The sequence below is a fragment of the Miscanthus floridulus genome, chromosome 17 (assembly GCF_019320115.1).
Source record: "Miscanthus floridulus cultivar M001 chromosome 17, ASM1932011v1, whole genome shotgun sequence".
NCBI classification, from domain to species: Eukaryota; Viridiplantae; Streptophyta; class Magnoliopsida; order Poales; family Poaceae; genus Miscanthus; species Miscanthus floridulus.
Genome location: NC_089596.1, coordinates 88,791,570 through 88,810,096, shown reverse-complemented (window position 1 = coordinate 88,810,096; position 18,527 = coordinate 88,791,570). Strand labels below are relative to the sequence as shown.

Genomic DNA, 18,527 nt, shown 5'->3' with positions numbered 1-18,527 from the left:
TCTAAATCAACCTTTCCATCGATCACCACCATTCATCGGCAACCATCTTTACAAGCTGATTTTCATCGGCTGTCAGCGTATACAGTAACTTTCCTCCTGCCGATTAGCCCACTCTGATCATTTTGACACGTGCAAAAAATGGTGTCAACACTAGGTCCATACCTCTCCACGTTGGCTTCTCGTGCTGACGTGGCATGATGCCGTGGCCATGCAGGCCAACCGCAGCGCCGCGGCCGCGCGAGCAGAAGCCGGTGGACGGCGCTGCGCCACCCACTTTGGAAGCTTGTATCTCTTCAACCAGGCCGAATTAGACTTTAGCACTTTAAGCAAAGTTGGAGATCTCGCGTAGCTCTACAACATTTGTTACTATCTCTTGTGCCAAAACTAAAGGGATTCAGAGTTAAGTGGGGACAAAGATTGATGTTTTCGTGTATTTTTGCGGTAGTATTGATTACTTCCTTTAGGATTGAGAAACGAATGGTGCTGTTGTGTTCCAGGAGAGGTCGAGCGCCAGACAGCGCGGCGAGCTACGCCGGGATGGTGCTGTTGAGGATGTTGCCGGTGAGGTCGAGCTGCTGCAGCTTGGTGAGCATGGTGAGTGACTTCGAGATGGGCCCATCAAGGGCGTTGTGCGCCAGGCTAAGGAACACGAGCTAGTAGCTCCTAGTGATGGCCTCCTTGCTGTCACTGCTGCTGTCGTCGTCGTTGTCGAGGGTGAGCTGGCACAGGTTATTTTGAACCATCCTGGCGATGAGCCTCAGCTTGGCACGCTGGCGAGCTCCTCCAGCCCCCTCGCCTTTAGCGTCGTCGATGTGTGCCTTCCGATGCTGGTGTACATCGCGCGGGAAAAGCGCCCGGGGTACGACCACCAGAAGAAGGCGGGCGCCATGAATGTGCAGCTGCACGTCTCGGTGCTGCTCTCCAACGCGCCCTTCATCATCAACTTCGACCGTGACCACTACATCAACAACTCAGGTGCGTTCCGTGCTGCCTTGTGCTTCATGCTCGACCGCCGCCACGGCGACGACACCGCCTTCATCCAGTTCCCACAGCGCTTCGACGGCGTCGACCCCACGGATCGGTACTGCAACCACAACCGCATCTTCTTCGACGCCACCTCCCTCGGCCTCAACGTTATCTAGGGGCCATGCTACTGTTGAACCAACTGTAATCGTGTCAGTCATGTTTAGGTGCATTAGGTAGTTCATTTTCAGTTTGAACATCTTTTGTAATCGCGTAGAATCAGGGCGGAACGGAGACTGCACGTTTGCGTCTTGACCGCGTTCAGGTTGGGCTGGGTCTCCGCCATGGCTGGATAGCCGTGCATGTCGCACGGGCGCCGCAAATGACGGCGCACCGTGCAGCATCGAGTCGTGGCGGGACTCTCGGATCACAGCCCGGTTAAGTAACAAGGAATGCATCCAGATCAAGCTGGCGCCATTCGCAGTGAAAACACTTTGTCTCTCTCTCGCGTGAACTCGTGCTCTCGCCATTGTTAGGGGTCGCCGCGGTCACCACCGGCCGGTGCCGCGTCGTGCCGAGCTCCTCGCCGTAGATCGGTTCTAACATTCTGGTACCAGAGCCAAGTTTATGTTCTATAGCGGCTCCGTGAGCCCACCATCGTTGCCACCGAAGAAAGTTCGCGTTGTTCCTCGCCAGTCACCGGTGATCAAGATGGGAGACGAACAGACGAGTGTGCACGGTGTTCCCAGCGTCAAGGAGAGCACTCTCATGTGGCCAATGCTGTCCCGCGACAACTACTCCGAGTGGGCGATGCTAATGCAGTGCAATTTCGAGGCCTTGGAGATCTGGGAGGTGATCGACCCAGGTACCAACCCGAAGCGCTCGCAGGATCGTCAGGCCATGAGCGCGCTACTGCGCTCGGTGCCAAAGGAGATGTGGCAGTCACTTGGGAGGCACAAGACCGTGAAGGAGGCGTGGGAGGCGGTGAAGGTGATGCGTTTGGGTGCCGATCGTGTAAAGAAAGTCAATGCTCAGAGGCTCCTGAGGGAATTTGAGAACATCACGTTCAAAGATGGGGAGTCGATTGAGGATTTCGGCATGAGGATCACAAACCTCGCCGGAAATCTCAAAACCCTTGGTGAAACCGTGGAGGATGTGCGCGTTGTGAAGAAGTTCTTGCGCGTCGTTCCTGCCAGGTTCACGCAAGTGGTCGTCTCCATCGAGATGTTTTGTGACCTCAAGACGCTGACGGTGGATGAGTTGGTGGGGCGTCTGCGAGCGGCGGAAGATCGGTTCGACGACAAAGTCGATCAAATCGTCGACAAGACGGGACGGCTCCTGCTCGCCGAGGAGGACTGGCTTGAGAAGCACAAGCATCGTTTCCATCCCGGGGCCAAGCCGGGTGGAAGTGGTGGCGGCGCTGGTGGCAGTTCGTCAAAGGGCAAGGCGGTGGCGCGCTCTGACGGCGGTGCCTCAGGCCCAGTCAAATTGACCTCCGAGGGCACGCCGAGGAGGAAGGGGCGATGCCGCAACTGTGGCATCTACGGCCACTGGGCGGAGGACTGCAAGCGCCCAAAGAAGGAGAGAAAGAAGGAAGGACGTGCACCGGAGGCGAACGTGGCGGTCGGCGGCGCTGACATGCCAGGCGGCGCACTGATGCTGGCAACGTGCGATGTCGTGCACGGGCAGCACCAGATCATCCACCTGACGGAGAAAGTGGTGCCGGTGAATGTACCTGACGACGTGTGGGTGCTGGACACCGGCGCCAGCAACCACATGACCGGCGCAAGGTCGACACTGTCACAGCTCAACGAGACAGTCCGTGGGACAGTGCGTTTCGGTGACGGCTCCAGTGTTAAGATCCAAGGTATGGGCTCAGTAGTGATACAAGATCGCAGTCAAGGTCATAAAGTACTTACTGATGTTTACTACATACCTGAATTGAGGAGTAACATAGTGAGTTTGGGTCAGTTAGAAGAGAAAGGCTTTAAATATGTGGGAGAAAATGGGAGATTGTGTGTTTATGATCAGGAAAGAACACTATTAATTTCTGCACCTAGAGTTGGCAACAGATTGTACCTAGCAAAATTTGGGTTGGCACCACCAGTATGCTTGCTTACACAATCAGAAGATGAGTCTTGGCATTGGCATGCTAGATATGGGCACATTAATTTCAGATCACTGAATGACCTAAGTGCTAAGTCAATGGTAGATGGGTTGCCAAATGTCAGAAGGGTAGAAAAGGTTTGTGATGGATGTGTCCTGGGTAAACAACATAGAAAACCATTCCCACAAATGTCAAGTTTCAGAGCAGATCATGGTCTTGAGTTAGTTCATGCAGATCTCTGTGGGCAAATCACACCTAGCAGTATAGGGGGTGCTTCTTATTTTCTACTACTAGTAGATGATCACTCTAGGTATATGTGGGTTGATATGCTCAAGACTAAAGATCAAGCACTAGATAGTTTCAAGAGAATTATGGCTAGAGCTGAAAATGAGTCTGGTGGCAAACTCAAGGCACTGAGAACAGATAGGGGGGGAGAGTTCAACTCCAATCTGTTCACAGTTTACTGCAGTCAAGGAGGCATTAAACACTACACTACCACCCCATATACTCCACAGCAAAATGGAGTGGTAGAGAGAAGGAATCAATCAGTTGTAGAGATGGCAAGGTGTCTGTTAAAAGCAATGAGTGTCCCATCAGTTTTCTGGGGGGAAGCAGTGAGAACTGCAGTCTATTTGTTGAACAGGTCACCTACTAAGGCCCTGAATAATGTGACTCCTTTTGAAGCTTGGCATGGTAAGAAGCCCAAAGTCAATCACCTGAAAGTTTTTGGTTGTGTGGCACATGTAAAATTGGTTGGTCCTGGTTTGCACAAATTGTCTGACAGATCTAAAAAGATGGTTTTCATTGGTTATGAGTCAGGCACTAAAGGGTACAGATTATATGATCCCTCTACCAACAGGTTGGTGGTGAGCAGGGATGTAATATTTGAAGAGAATGTACCATGGAACTGGGATAATACTGGGTGCAGCACAGATCAGCAGGTGACAGACAGCTTCATAGTCCACTATGATGAAACTGACCAAAATCCGACAATAGCAGAAAATGCAGACAATGCTGTCAGTCCAAATGCAGGAGCAGGGAGTGGACAGTCTGCAGTTCAGGAGGGTGTTGCTAATAACTTTCAAGCACCTAACTCTCCTATTACTCCAGGTTCAAATTCTGATCAAGCTATTGTTTTTGCAACACCACCAAGTCAGAACTTTGAAGAAACCTTTGGAGGGCCTCTCAGATTCAGAACTCTGAATGATCTGTTGGACTCCACTGATGAAATACAAGACTATGATTACAGTGGTGTGTGCTTACTTGCTGCAGATGAACCAAATGGGGTTGATGATGCTCTACAACAAAAATGCTGGGTAGATGCCATGAACAGTGAGCTGCAATCAATACATGAGAATAATACTTGGTATTATGCTGATCTTCCAAAAGGTCACAAGGCAATAGGTTTGAAATGGGTCTACAAAGTGAAGAGGGATCCTGAGGGGAACATTGTCAAGCACAAGGCAAGACTTGTTGCAAAAGGATATGCTCAAAAGTATGGGGTGGATTATGAAGAGGTATTTGCTCCTGTAGCTAGATTGGAGACAGTGAGGTTGATGCTTGCATTGGCTGCCAATGGGAAGTGGGAGGTGCATCACATGGATGTAAAATCTGCTTTTCTAAATGGTGAACTACAGGAGGAGGTTTATGTGCAACAGCCTCCAGGTTTCCAGAGCTCTAAGCATCCTGGCAAAGTACTGAAACTGAAGAAAGCCCTCTATGGACTGAAACAGGCTCCAAGGGCATGGAATGCTAGGTTGGATCAGGAGTTAGTCAAGTTGGGGTTCTGTAGGAGTGAAGAAGAACATGCAGTGTACAAGAAAGGGAGTGGTGACACACTGTTACTCTTGGGTGTGTATGTTGATGATATCATCATCTGTGGGCCTGATAAGAACAAGATCAATCAGTTCAAGCAGCAGATGAGCAGAACTTTCAGCATGAGTGACTTAGGGTTGCTGAGTTATTATCTGGGAATGGAGGTGAAACAAAGGCCTGGTGACATAACCATCTGTCAAAGAGCATATGCATCAAAGATTGTTGAACAATGTGGCATGACAGGGTGTAATCCAGTGGATACACCAATGGAGCAAAATCTGAAACTGTTCCCTGGAAAACCTGAGATGGTGAAGGATATGTCAAAGTTCAGAAGTGTTGTGGGTAGTTTGAGGTACTTAGTGAATACTAGACCTGACATCTCTTACTCAGTAGGGATGGTCAGTAGATTCATGGAGTGCCCTACTGCTGAACATTGGGCTGCCATAAAAAGAATCGTAAGATATGTGGCAGGGACTACTGAATATGGGTGCAGGTATACCAGTGGAGCATTTTCAAACCTAAGGCTGTTAGGATACTCTGACAGTGATCATGCCGGTGACTTGGAGAAAAGAAAAAGCACCTCAGGTGTGGTGTTCTTCCTGAATGGAAATGTGGTCACCTGGAGCTCACAGAAGCAAAGAGTGGTGTCACTTTCAAGCTGTGAAGCCGAGTACATTGCTGCAACTTCAGCAGCTTGTCAGGGAGTTTGGCTAAGTAGATTGATTGCAGACTTAACTGGTGAAAAGCTGAAAAGCTTCAGACTTCTCATGGATAGCAAGTCAGCCATTGAGCTGAGCAAGAACCCAGTTCATCATGAGAGGAGCAAGCACATTGACACTCGATATCATTATATCAGAGAGTGTGTGGCAAATGGCATAGCAGAAGTTGATCACATCAGCACTGACAGGCAGCTTGCAGACATCTTGACGAAGCCACTTGGGAGAATCAAATTTGTTGAGATGCGTCAGCAATTGGGAGTCAGGGATGTGTGTCACGATTAAGGGGGTGAAATGTTGAACCAACTGTAATCGTGTCAGTCATGTTTAGGTGCATTAGGTAGTTCATTTTCAGTTTGAACATCTTTTGTAATCGCGTAGAATCAGGGCGGAACGGAGACTGCACGTTTGCGTCTTGACCGCGTTCAGGTTGGGCTGGGTCTCCGCCATGGCTGGATAGCCGTGCATGTCGCACGGGCGCCGCAAATGACGGCGCACCGTGCAGCATCGAGTCGTGGCGGGACTCTCGGATCACAGCCCGGTTAAGTAACAAGGAATGCATCCAGATCAAGCTGGCGCCATTCGCAGTGAAAACACTTTGTCTCTCTCTCGCGTGAACTCGTGCTCTCGCCATTGTTAGGGGTCGCCGCGGTCACCACCGGCCGGTGCCGCGTCGTGCCGAGCTCCTCGCCGGAGATCGGTTCTAACAGCTACATCGGCACCGGCAGCATGTTCCGGCGCGTCGCGCTCTATGGCGCCGACCCGCCCCGGTGGCTGCCCGACGGCACCTCCAAGCTCCTAGACAACCCCCACAGACAGTTCAGCAACTCCATGCCGTTCATCAACTCTGTGACACTGGCTGCGCACCAGGAACGGCCCCTCACGCCGCCAGTGTCGCTCGACGACGAGCGGCTCGTGGCGGAGTTGGCCGGCGTCGCGACCTGCGTGTATGAGGACGAGACGGAGTGGGGCAACGGCGTCGGGTGGGTGTACAACATCGCGACGGAGGACGTGGTGACCGACTTCCGGGTGCACCGCAAGGGGTGGCGGTCCATGTACTGCGCCATAGAGACTGACGCGTTCCGCGGCACGGCGTCGATCAACCTCACGGAGCGCCTCCACCAGATCCTGCGCTAGTCGGGGGGCTCCCCAGACATGTTCTTCTCCCGCAACTCCCCGCTCCTAGCCGGCCGGCAGCTCCACCCGATGCAGCGCGCCGCCTACACCAACATGACAACCTACCCGATCTCGGCGGCTTTCATCTTCGTCTACGACCTTCTCCCGCTGATGTGGCTCTCCGGCGACGGCGAGTTCTACATACAGAAGCCGTTCCAGACCTACGCGTTGTACCTGTTCGTCGGCATCGCCATGATGGAGGTGTGCGGCATGGTGGAGATCAAGTGGGTGGGGCTCACGCTGCTGGACTGGTGCCGCAATGAGCAGTTCTACATGATCGTCGCGACGGGCGTGTACCCGGCGGCGGTGCTGCACAGCCTGCTTAGGCTCATCGGCCTCAAGGGCCTGTCGTTCAAGCTGACGTCAAAGTCGGTGTCTGCGAGCGGCGGCGCCGCCGGGAGGGAGAGGTTCGCGGAGCTGTACCAAGTGCAGTGGGCGCCGCTGCTGATGCCGACCGTGCTGGTGATCGCCGTGAACGTCGCCGCCATCGGCGTGGCGGTTGGGAGGGAGGCCGCCTTCGGGTGGTCATTCGCGCAGGTCGCCAGCGCGGCGAGCGGGCTACTGTTCAATGTGTGGGTCCTGCTGCTCTGTACCCGTTCGCGCTCGGGATCATGAGGCGTTGGAGCAAGAGGCCCTAGCTGCTCTTCGTCTTGCTCGTAGCCGTGCTCATTATCATCGCGTTCGCGTACGTCGCGGTCCTGGCGGTAGTTGCTCCAGATTCCGTGGCGGGGAGGATGGCCAGGCATAGGCGCTATATCTCCGGTGAGCTGGTCGGTTTAGCTCAATCCTAAGGAAGTAATCAATACTACCGCAAAAATACACGAAAACATCAATCTTTGTCCTCTCTTAACTCCGAATCCGTTTAGTTTTAGCACAAGAGGTAGTAACAAATGTTGTAGAGCTATGTGAGATCTCCAACTTTACTTAAAATGTTAAAGTCTAATTCGGCCTAATTGGAGAGATACAAGCTTCTAAAGTGAGGTGGCGTGGCGCCGTCCACCGGCTTCTACTCGTGCGGCTGCGGGGCTGCGGCTGGCGTGCATGGCCACGGCATCATGCCACTTCAGCACGAGAAGCCAACATTGAGAGGTATGGACCTAGATGATACGGCGTACAAAGCTTATGGACCCAAAAAGCCACTTTAAAAGTTGATAGACCTAACCGAAACCTCCTCACAAATTAATGGACCTCTGGTGCATTTAACTCATTTATTAATTTAGTACTGTAATTAGGAGTGAGTTAGTCGTAGCAGCTTGGTACTCGTAGAGTACAACAGTACAAGTATCACTTCACCTCTAAAAGATCGAATGAGTTTGATCAAATGAGCCACCGTTTTTATAGATATGGATTATTGCCTTTCAAACTTTGAGCTTTTCAAAATTACCACCTAGAACATGGACTTTGCGAAATCGTTATCCATAATATTGACATCTTCGATTATGATCGGTAGTAACTTAATACCCTTCTCTCTCTCCTTTTCATGTATTGCCTGACTAGGCAGTACTCTTAGAGCAACTCTAAGAGACTCTAAGAGACTCAGTAAAATCTTACATGTAGTCTATATTTTTTAGCTTCAGTCTAGAAAACACATCCAACAGTCTCAGTACGCCTCCTCCACCTCTACCTCCACCTCCACGGCCGCTCCGGCATTGGCACTGTAGGCTTCGTGCCAAGCTATGGCCCCGTTCGCTCAGAGAAATCTGGATGAATCTGTGAGAAAAAAATACTGTTCCGGATAAAAAAAGAAGCGGATAAAAGCACGCGAGGCTGTGCTTTTTCAAACCATGACCGGCCCATCGTGCCTGGTCCATTTGACCGACTAGAGCTGGTAGTCGATCTTGCAGTTCGCTTCGGCATACTTCTCGGTTCTCGCCAACCGTCGTGAACAGCGGATAGGCGTCTGTCTGTACTGACTTTTTCTTTTCTCTGAATGAACCAATGAAACACGTGCAAAGCAATTTCGCGAAAAAAAGAAAGGACCGGTGCATTTTTATACGAAAGTGTATATTAATATGAGGGTTAATTCCAATTTACACCCTCCAACTTGCAGCAAAATTCGAATTTCAACCTCGAACTTCAAAACTGGACAACTTTGGCCCTCCAACTCTCGAAAAAGTTCAACTTTCAACTTTGCGGCGGTTTCACGGATGAACAGTAACTTTTAATATTTTCGGTAGCGTTGAAATTTTATATTATTTTTTTCGAGCATCTTAACGCCCTCAAATGAAAAAACTCAAAACTACAAAGTTGTAGATCTCATCGAGGTCTACAATTTACATATAAAATTTATCTTCATCCGACATTGTATTGAAGGGTTTTCTATTTTTTGAAATTTGAGTCTCATCACACGATAAAATATGGTGCTGAAATTTTATATTATTTTTTCGAGCATCTTACTGTCCTCAAATGAAAAAACTCAAAACTATAAAGTTGTAGATCTCATCAAGGTCTACAATTTACATATAAAATTTATCTTCATCCGATATTGTATTGAAGGGTTTTCTATTTTTTGAAATTCGAGGTTGAAATCCGAACTTTGCTGCAAGTTGGATGGTGTAAATTGGACTTAACCCTTAATATGAATATAAAAAGATAGGAGTCGACATGGTTCTACAGATCAACTCTAAATAAACACTATAGCCACGCATGCCCAGTTGCCCACAGCAGATATCCTTTGATACGTATGCAGCACGATTGGCTTTAGTTACGTAGCAATGCACCGGAAGGACTCAGAATTGGTTTCAAGATACGGAGCAGTACATGTACATCGGAAGCACACGTAAAGTAATTGGTTTCAATTACGCTCAAAGATAGTATCGGAACCTCCACATTGACACATTCCACATCCCATCTTAGCTACCAGCCTCGACGACCGAGACCGAGGACGGCCATGGCAGGCAGGAGGACGGGACTGCTATGCGCGGCGTTACTGCTGCTGCTCTGCGTGTCCGCGCGCTTCCAGGGCGCTATCTGCGGCGGAGGGGGCGGCGGTGGAGGCTATCAAAATGGTGAAAATCTTTAGTGTTTGTAAGTAGCAGGAAAACACTATCACTAATTATAACACATGAGAATCTCACCGTGAGACATCTAGTAGGAAAGGTTTGTATTAAATTTTGAATACCAAAACATTAGGAGAAGCCCACGTCACTAGGAGAAATCTAAAATTTTGGTTGTGCAGGCGCCGTGAGAGGAGGCGGTGGCGGTTCAGGCGCCGGTGAAAGTGAAGAGGAAGGGATCGACGGAGGCAGCACCGGTGGAGCGGGAGGAGGCAGTGGCGGGTTTCCTGGAGTTCTCGTCGGGATGGACGCCGCTGCCGGACCGGTTTCCGATGGGAGCGACCCACAACCTGTTCGTTTGGCTGTGGCTTGTCGTAAACGATCGTAAATTTTCAGCCAGAACAGTATTTTTCTCTCACACAAACCAGCCAACAGTACTTCTTCACGAACCAGCAACGATACGAACCAGCCAACCGAACAGGCTGCCACATGGCCCCGGTGCCTGGAGAGTCTACGGCGCCGGCGCCGCCCTTGCGGCCATTGCTGCGCTCGTCTGGTGATGATCTAAATTAGTACTGTAATATTAGGAGTGAGTTCTTTTTTGACAAAATAAATTAGGAGTGAGTGAGTGGTAGCAGCTTGGTACTTGTTGATCAGTTCGTCCGTGTTAGTGTGTATACAACAGTAAGTATCACTTCTCTCACAACTAAAAAGACAAACTAAAACATCGGAATGGTGCGACAATTGTTGGCATCGTCGCTTTGCCTTCATCGTGCGATCCCGCGACTCCGCGACGCCGATAGTTTCGTCGCCACCAGGTGGGCCTCCCTTCCCGCGCACTGCGAGCACGTGCGATACCACGACGCTAGGTGGGCCTCCCTCCCCGCGATCACGTTGATCGCGCACCTTCCCTTCCTCATTGATCACGGATCACGGTGATCGCCCACATTGATCGTGGATGCGGATCACGTTGATTGCGCACCACGTTCACTTCCTCATGCGACCCCGGTCATAGAAAGCACGACGACCACGACCAAAGACTGGCATATCGAGTTCGCGGTGTTTTGATCGCGGGCACCCCTTGAAGCACGACGACCTCGATCGCGCGAACCGAAGCAGGGCTGGGCCGCCGTCGCTGGGGCCGGCAGGACGTCGTGTCCCTTGAAGCACGACGACCTCGATCGCGTGAACCGAAGCCGGGCAGGACGCCACCTCGAGCCCGTGGTGCGCGCGCAGCTTCTGGCAGTCGGAAGCCACGTTGTAGGCCGCAAACATGACGTGGTCGTCGGTGAGGAACCGGTGCAAATCCTGGGGCGGCCTGCGGCACTCGGTCGCTCGAGCGTGGTGCCCGGCATGCGGCCGTGCTCGCTGCGCCGCCTCCTCCCGTCTTGCGTTCCTCCCAGGGCTTCGAGCGTGCGGTGACATCCAGCGCTCGGCCGCTCAGTCGCAGTGTCCGGTGTGCGGCGGCCGCCCATCCCGCCCGGCCGCTGCCGGCCGGAGCACCGTCCGGCCGCCTACCCCAGGACGCTCATACCACAGGAGGCAGCGCCGCTCTATTTTCCCCTTGTCCGCGCATACCACGGGAGGCAGCGCTGCTCTTTTTCCCGCTTGTCTCAGCAGGTGAGCATCGATCGATTGATCCTGATCAATCCTCTATTGCTGTAGCACAAAGGATAGTACAGGTGCTTGGTGAAACCTCTTCTGCTGGCTGCAGATCATTGCCCTCTTGGTGTTGACGCACTGCTGCTGGTTTTGTGAAGGGAGAAGGCAGGATGATGAAGCCATAAAAAAATTAGGAGGGGCTGAATAAAAGAATAGAGGTTTTTTTATCTTCTCTTAACCTTAGCCCCTCCTACCTAATACATATATGTATAAAATTTCAAGAGAAGGCTTAGGGGGCTCCACGTGCCCAGGATCGGTTGGGGGGCTAGAGCCCCCCAGCCCCACCGCTGCCTCCGTCGCTGGGCAAGAAGGGGCACCAGGATAAGTTTTTGATCTGCTTTAGGTATTGACTAACAAAAGTGCCCGTGCGTTACAACGGAAGAGAAAAATACTGTTAGATATTTATAGAAAACAAAGACATGAATAGTATATAGTTATTTATGTTTTATTACCCTTTCTATAAATTTTAATAATTTTTATTTTATGATGATAAGACACGTAATACTAAGTTAATAGTGGCAATGATATGTAAATATCATATATTAAACCTATATGGAATTAAAATACAATATTTATAGATTGTATTGGTTTGTTAAAGTGCTCAATATTTTAGATGATGCTTTGATTAGCTAGATTATCGGCCGGTCCACGGAGAGCATCGTAGCACGTGCAGGCGTCCAATGACCTCCTCCCTCGAGAGAGATTCCTCGGAGCAGCGCTCTATCCGCGACGCGACGATGTCAACGGCTTTGGCTTCTTTGACGCTGCGGGCGAGGTCATCTCGACCACTCCCAGATCGTGGCTGGCATTGTCGCCCTGCGCGTCCCTAATGAGTATGCACGGGTGTCCTATAGAGACCGGTATCTTTTATACCGGCATAGAGAAACATAAGCTGAGAGGTTTTGACACAACAGTGATTGAGTTGGGTTCGTATATGACGCGGTGCCTTAATTTTCAAAACAAACACAAAAGGAATATGACCGGAACATCTTGTATTTGGATTAGGATTCTAGTTCTATTCAAGTTATTTAAAGATGCAATACATATGTCATAGAAGTGAAGAGAGCCAATTTCCATATTTACGGAGTTAGTTAGAGGAAGACAGTCCAAAAAATGGACGGACTAAAAAAAATGGGCTGAAATTTTGCCTCTTTATTATTACTACATCCATCCTGAAAAGAATGTAACTGCGGGTTGTGTGCCACGAAAAGTGATTCATGTTTGACCAAATTTTTAGTGAATAATATTCACAGTTATGTATTTAAATTAATTTATTATGAAAATACATTTCGTAATTAATCTGATGGTATTTGTTTGATATCATAAACATGGATACTTTTTTATTTATAATTGGTTAAATTTAAGTACTAAAACATGACACTGTGCTAAAATTGCATTCTTTTGGGGGACAGAGGTAGTAGGAAAAAAATATAGAAACCGAGAAATATTGGGGAAAAGAAAAATAACGGAAAATTTTCATGGAACCGATAATGTAAAAACAAACGGGAGATACTCAAAAAACGTGGAAGAAATATTGGGGAAAGAAAAATAATGAAAACGTTTCATGGAACGGAGTAACATGTGGTTTCTTTTTACGGTCCTACCCGGACGTATAACCTGCAAAAGAAGGAAAAAGAAGACAGGCAAATTTATTACATAAATATATATGGGTTCACATTCGATTTGGACTCGGGCTAGTAGCTGGGAACGCAAAAGATTAGTACGGTAAAGTTGGAAAAAAATTTAGGGTGGCAAAATTTTTTTGTGTAACACCCTAAATTTGTATATTTTTAAAATAGAAGAAAATGATTAATTATGTATTTTATGGGAATTTGAATTTAGGAAAAATAATAAATTTTATCAAATTAAAATTAAATATAGGTTAACATGCATGAGTGTGCATTCATGCTGCTGCATAATAATTTTGAAGTGGTGTGATTTGAAATCAAACTTCAAATTATGTTGAATTTGCATTTTAAAATTTGCTTGGAAAAAAATTAGAAAAGGAAAAAATGAATTTCCCTTCTCTTTTTCCCTTACCCCGCTTTTGGCCCACTCGGCTTCGCTCCTCCCGCCAGCCCAGACGGCCTGCCTCGCTCGCGGTCCGCTCCTTCCTCTCCACAGGCCGCCGCTCTCCTTCTCTTCGTGCGCGGTGGCTTTTCCTCCACGCTGGCCTAGTTCGCCGAAGGCCCGTCACGCTCCCCTCTTTTCTTTCTCCCACGCCGCTTCTTCGCGTGGCCTAGCCGAGTGCCTGGCCCAAGTCCGTGCCGCGCTGCGCGTGATCTCTCTCCGCCTGCTGACGCGCCGGGGCCACCCATCAGGCATTCTTCTTCCTCGGTCACGTAACCGATCCGGAGACCATCGCGCCAACACCGCCTGTGTCTGACCCTACCACGCCTCGGTGCCGTGCCGCCCAAGTCCCTGTGCCCCTTTAAATGTCGCCCGAGCCTGCGCCGCCTCCAACCCGATAGCAAGCGCCACCCCTGCTCGAGCCGAGGTAGCCAGCCCTAGCACCGCCACAAGAGCTGCCGCCTCATCGAGTCCCACGCCCACCTTGCTCCTTCTCTGCCGCCGAGTTGACCCTAGGTGAGCCTGCCATCGCCTCCTCTCTCTCTCTCCCGGACCTTCCCGTTCAAAAAACCGTGCTCCATAGGCCAAGAACCGAGAGCTCCGGTGAGCCATCCATGGCACTGCCGCGTATACCTCGTCGCCGATCCTATTTCGGCGGCCATGTTTTTTTTCATCCGCCCGATCGAGTTTTGGCCGTTCAAATCTAATCCGACGGCCCCAGATGAAAGATACCCCTTCGTCTTGGAATTTTGCAAAAGAGCCCTTATAATTACTTGAGACTTAACCCGCAGTCCAAAACGTCTTTTCCGAATTCGTTTTCTTCTTTTGAAAGCGTACTTGGTTACGGTTAGATTGAAAATACGTTTTCAGCTATTTACAGTTTTGCCACTAGATTTGTTTAGGCCATAACATTTTCGTTTTAACTCCGATTCGATCTATTTAAGTTGCGTTAGGTTCATAATTTCATAATCTACATGTTCATACTACTGTTATATAGGTTTTCAACTTTTAAAATTCGAGGTTAGATTTAATCTATTATTTTAATAAAGGAAATCTTGTTTATTTCATATCTTCTGTGTTTTAGCTCCGTTTTGACCCATTCAAGTTGCATTAGATTCATAGCGAAGAGATCTACGCGTTAGTAACAATGTTTATCATACTACTATTTCTAGAATTTCATGGTTTAAACTCTAATTTGAATAATAATTATGCAACTGGGTTTTATGCATAAAATATGATTTGTTTTACTTTAGTATTACAATTCAAATCTAAATTTGACTTAATTCAATTTATATAAGCTTTTATATAGTTAAAATAAATGAAGCCTATAGTTTTCTTTTCCGCGTATAAAGTAGATCTATCGGTAGATGTATCTTTTTCACTGAAGCTCTGATTAGCTTGCTTTTCACGTCTATGTGTTCGTAGTGAGATATAGATTCGTTTTATAAACTTTTTATCTTGATTTTATGTTTGGTGTATTGTTCTAATTTAAATCTATTATTTGCTTTATGTATAATTGCATGGATGCTTGTGTGGTGCTTTATGATCTTGTCCAGTCGGTGAGTTATACGTGGTAAATCAAGAAGCAGATCTTTGCAGTTTTGAACTTAAAGAATGATCTAAGTTTAAGGCAAGTATAGCATAGGATCTTCCTTGTTGTCCTATACACCTTTATTTGTTTAATTCATACTGCATGTGTCTATCTTGACTGCCACTAAGGATTTTCTAGTGTTTTGTTACCTTGTGCCTTGTTACTTATGGGGTATTACATTGGGTAGTATGATGCTAGTGCTCAACGAAAGCCATGATATTGTAACTTGACTAATGGAATATGCAATAAACATTAAAAGATGCTTTTTAGCAACATGGAACAAGAGGGCTAGAGCATTGGGCTGTTTTTATGGTGCTCTAGATTTCTCTTCCTAAGGACTTATTTGTAAGTGATTATCCGAAACTTACAGTACAACTGTAAGGGCTATATGGCTCTGGCTTTAGCTCAGTATGAGGACCTTTTCTAGCCTGTTAGTGGTTACCTTTATGGGGCAAGAGGGGCTCTAATTTGTATGATCTCGGCCTGTCAAGAGGGTGCACTTTGATTTCTTGGTATTTTATTAGTCATTCCTTGGAGGGGGGTTTCATGCTTATTGATGGGGAAACCTTAACGGCCCTAACTTGTTAGATGAAATTTTGAAAGACTTCATAGTGAATTCTACCGACCTTCCTTGGTAGTGGGTCAAGAGGCTCTCGACCTCAGACGAAAGGGTAAATCACGATTCACAGTGAAAGTGTACAACCTCTGCAGAGTGTAAAACTAGTATATCAGTCGTGCTCACGGTCATGAGCGGTCTTGGAATATTTACGGAATAGATGTTCATTAATGGTTAATAATGATGAACACAGATAATACTGATGATAAAGATGCTCCTTAATGATTACCGTTTATACTATTCATTATTTATGTTTACCTGATCATGTGTTTATATGGGCTTGTGATAAACTTATTGCTACTCCTATGCTAAAATTGTGACAATTAAAAGCTGATAGCAGTTAAACCAGTGTCAGTCTTTTGAGCCTCATGAACCCCATGTTATATTTATTGAGTACGACATGTACTTACGCTTGCTTTACTTTTTTAAATATTTGGAAAAATCTCGGATGGGTACCAGATTGATAGACTTTGGAGGAATTAGGCTTGTGATCAACCAGTCAGTTGTTCCTGTAGAATTGGAGTCTTCATCCGAAGATTGGAGCTGTCTTTCTGCTATTTGCTATCTAAGGTTATATTCTTTATACTAAGTACATTATATATTAAGCATTGTCTATTGATATTACCCTTATTTGTAGCTATATATGAGATTTGACTTTCTGGGCTCACATATGGTGTGTATCTGGTTTTGTTCTTAAAACCGGGTGCTACATTTTGCCTCTTTAGTACCAGGTATAGAGGTATAGAATCGAAACACTTTTCCATCTTTGCTGTTCATTTAGCCCTATTTGATTAGCCGTGTCCATATACTGTATGGCAGAATAAGCAGCACAGTAGCAAATCGAAGTCTATTTTGAGGACTTTAGCTGTCGAATTGGAATATCCCATAGTAATGAAAGTTACAGAACTTTTCATTACCTTTCCAACGAATATTTAGACGCATTTTTCGTTGAATACTATGGGAGATATCACGTTCTGGATATTATTGTCAGTCTCTGACAGAGTACACATTCAGTTTCGACCATCAATTTTGGGTGTCAATTTAGAAGTTCGTCAAGGCTGAATTGGTCCAGTGTGCTATGGATGTTTTTGTAGTACTTTGTATGATCTTTCTATCTGGTATTTTAACTCTATTTTTGGTTGGATGGATTGGGAGATATGATTTTTTTGTCCTTCGGTAGGTTGTTACAAAAATAGAATATGGTGATGTTTGACCTTGGTTTGAATACCAAAGTTGTAGCTCATTCAGTGTAGATGCTTGGGGAGTATTTGTTATTATCGCTGTTACGGTTTTAAGTATACAAAAAACACGAAGAGCACCGCTGCTGTTTTATCGGGGTGAAGCGGGGCTGTTTTCGCCGGTTGTTGGATTATGTAGCTAAAATAAGAAAATGTTATCTCTTTTGCTTTCCAACATGTTGCAGGTACATAAGGAGCAGATCAGTGATCTGTCAAACTATCTTAGTGTGTCGTGCAGGTATATTTATCTACTAGGAAATTATTCCGAAACTGTTTTGGGGAAAGAAAAATCGTCTTCCATATGGAAATTATCTTAGTGTCTGGAGCTGCTTTTCGCACCCACGGAAATGTTTCTAGGCTACATGGCTGAATTGTCCTGCTGAATAGCCTTAGCCTGAAATGGTTCTAAAAATAATAATCTATTTTAACTTTCATCAGTGAATGTGTACCAGTAATCGTCTAAAACCTTTTGATAGGTCAGTATGACCATTTCTTTTTGCTACCTATGGAGAGGTTCATGCTTTTACTATACTAATTGCTACATGATGTTGTTTTATAAAAAAAATTCAGTGTGTGCATGTAAGCCTAGGGATCCATGATCCGTAGCTAATAACTGTTTCTTGGAGCCCTTCAACATTATTTAGGCAGAGATCAGGAAACATAGATTACCTATGCTGCTAGCTTAACCTGGTAGTAGAGTTTAATTTTAACTGTTTCTTGGAGCCCTTCACAGTATTAGTACGTTGTGCCCATCTCTGTTCCCACAGTCGTCGGCTCAGTTTAATTTGGAGCCTCCCTTTGCTGACCACAAACAGTACCAGGTGAGGGTTTGTTGTATGTTGTTTTGTGAACTTGAGTTTCATAGAATAATAAAATTTGGTACAGTTAGGCACCGAAGGACCGAAGAGACTTCTTCCAGTTCAGATCTTCTATTCTAAAAAACAAGAAAAAGGTATCTATGTTGTATGGCAAATATATCACCACCAAACAGATGTTTGATCCACCTCTCACTATCTGGCAATGGATTCAGACTTTCAGATATTTAATTCAGTCTTTCAGACATCGTTCAGTCTCTTTGATTAATGGAGCTAATGCCTTTCGTACTTAGAAATGAGCTGGGACAGCAGGACATCAGCTGGAGGGCGCTGGAGCAGGAGAAACTGAAGTCTGCATAGTTTTAGTTTCTATTTGGGTGGTGTCATGTTCTCATATCATTGCATGCTTGCTGTCTCTTTGGCAGTTACCTGAGTCTCTATGGAGCAGCTGGAAGAAAAGGCTCAAGGTCACAAACTAGCATCATTTGAAGTCTGTTTTTGCCCAATTATTTTGTTACTAATCTGATATAAGATATCACAGGGCTTAGAGCTTAGCTTTTGAATTTTACTATAATCTTGTCAGGACATAGAGGTGGTTGTTTTGTTGGTGATGATCACAAGTGAAGTGGAGCTTCCTTGCTGTGATGGCAGCTTTTTTTACAAGTAGCTTTTTTATAAGTTGAAATTATTAATGTTTTGTGAAAACTCCTGTAATATTGATGATCGGTTACAAATGGATGCTGTGAAACATGACCCTTAAGT

At 46.8% G+C, this 18,527-nt stretch overlaps 1 pseudogene; it reads left to right on the top strand.

Moving 5' to 3' along the window:
* Positions 1-208: 208 nt before the first annotated feature.
* On the top strand, positions 209-8,097 carry LOC136515940 (probable mixed-linked glucan synthase 9; annotated as a pseudogene).
* The last annotated feature ends 10,430 nt before the right edge of the window (positions 8,098-18,527 follow it).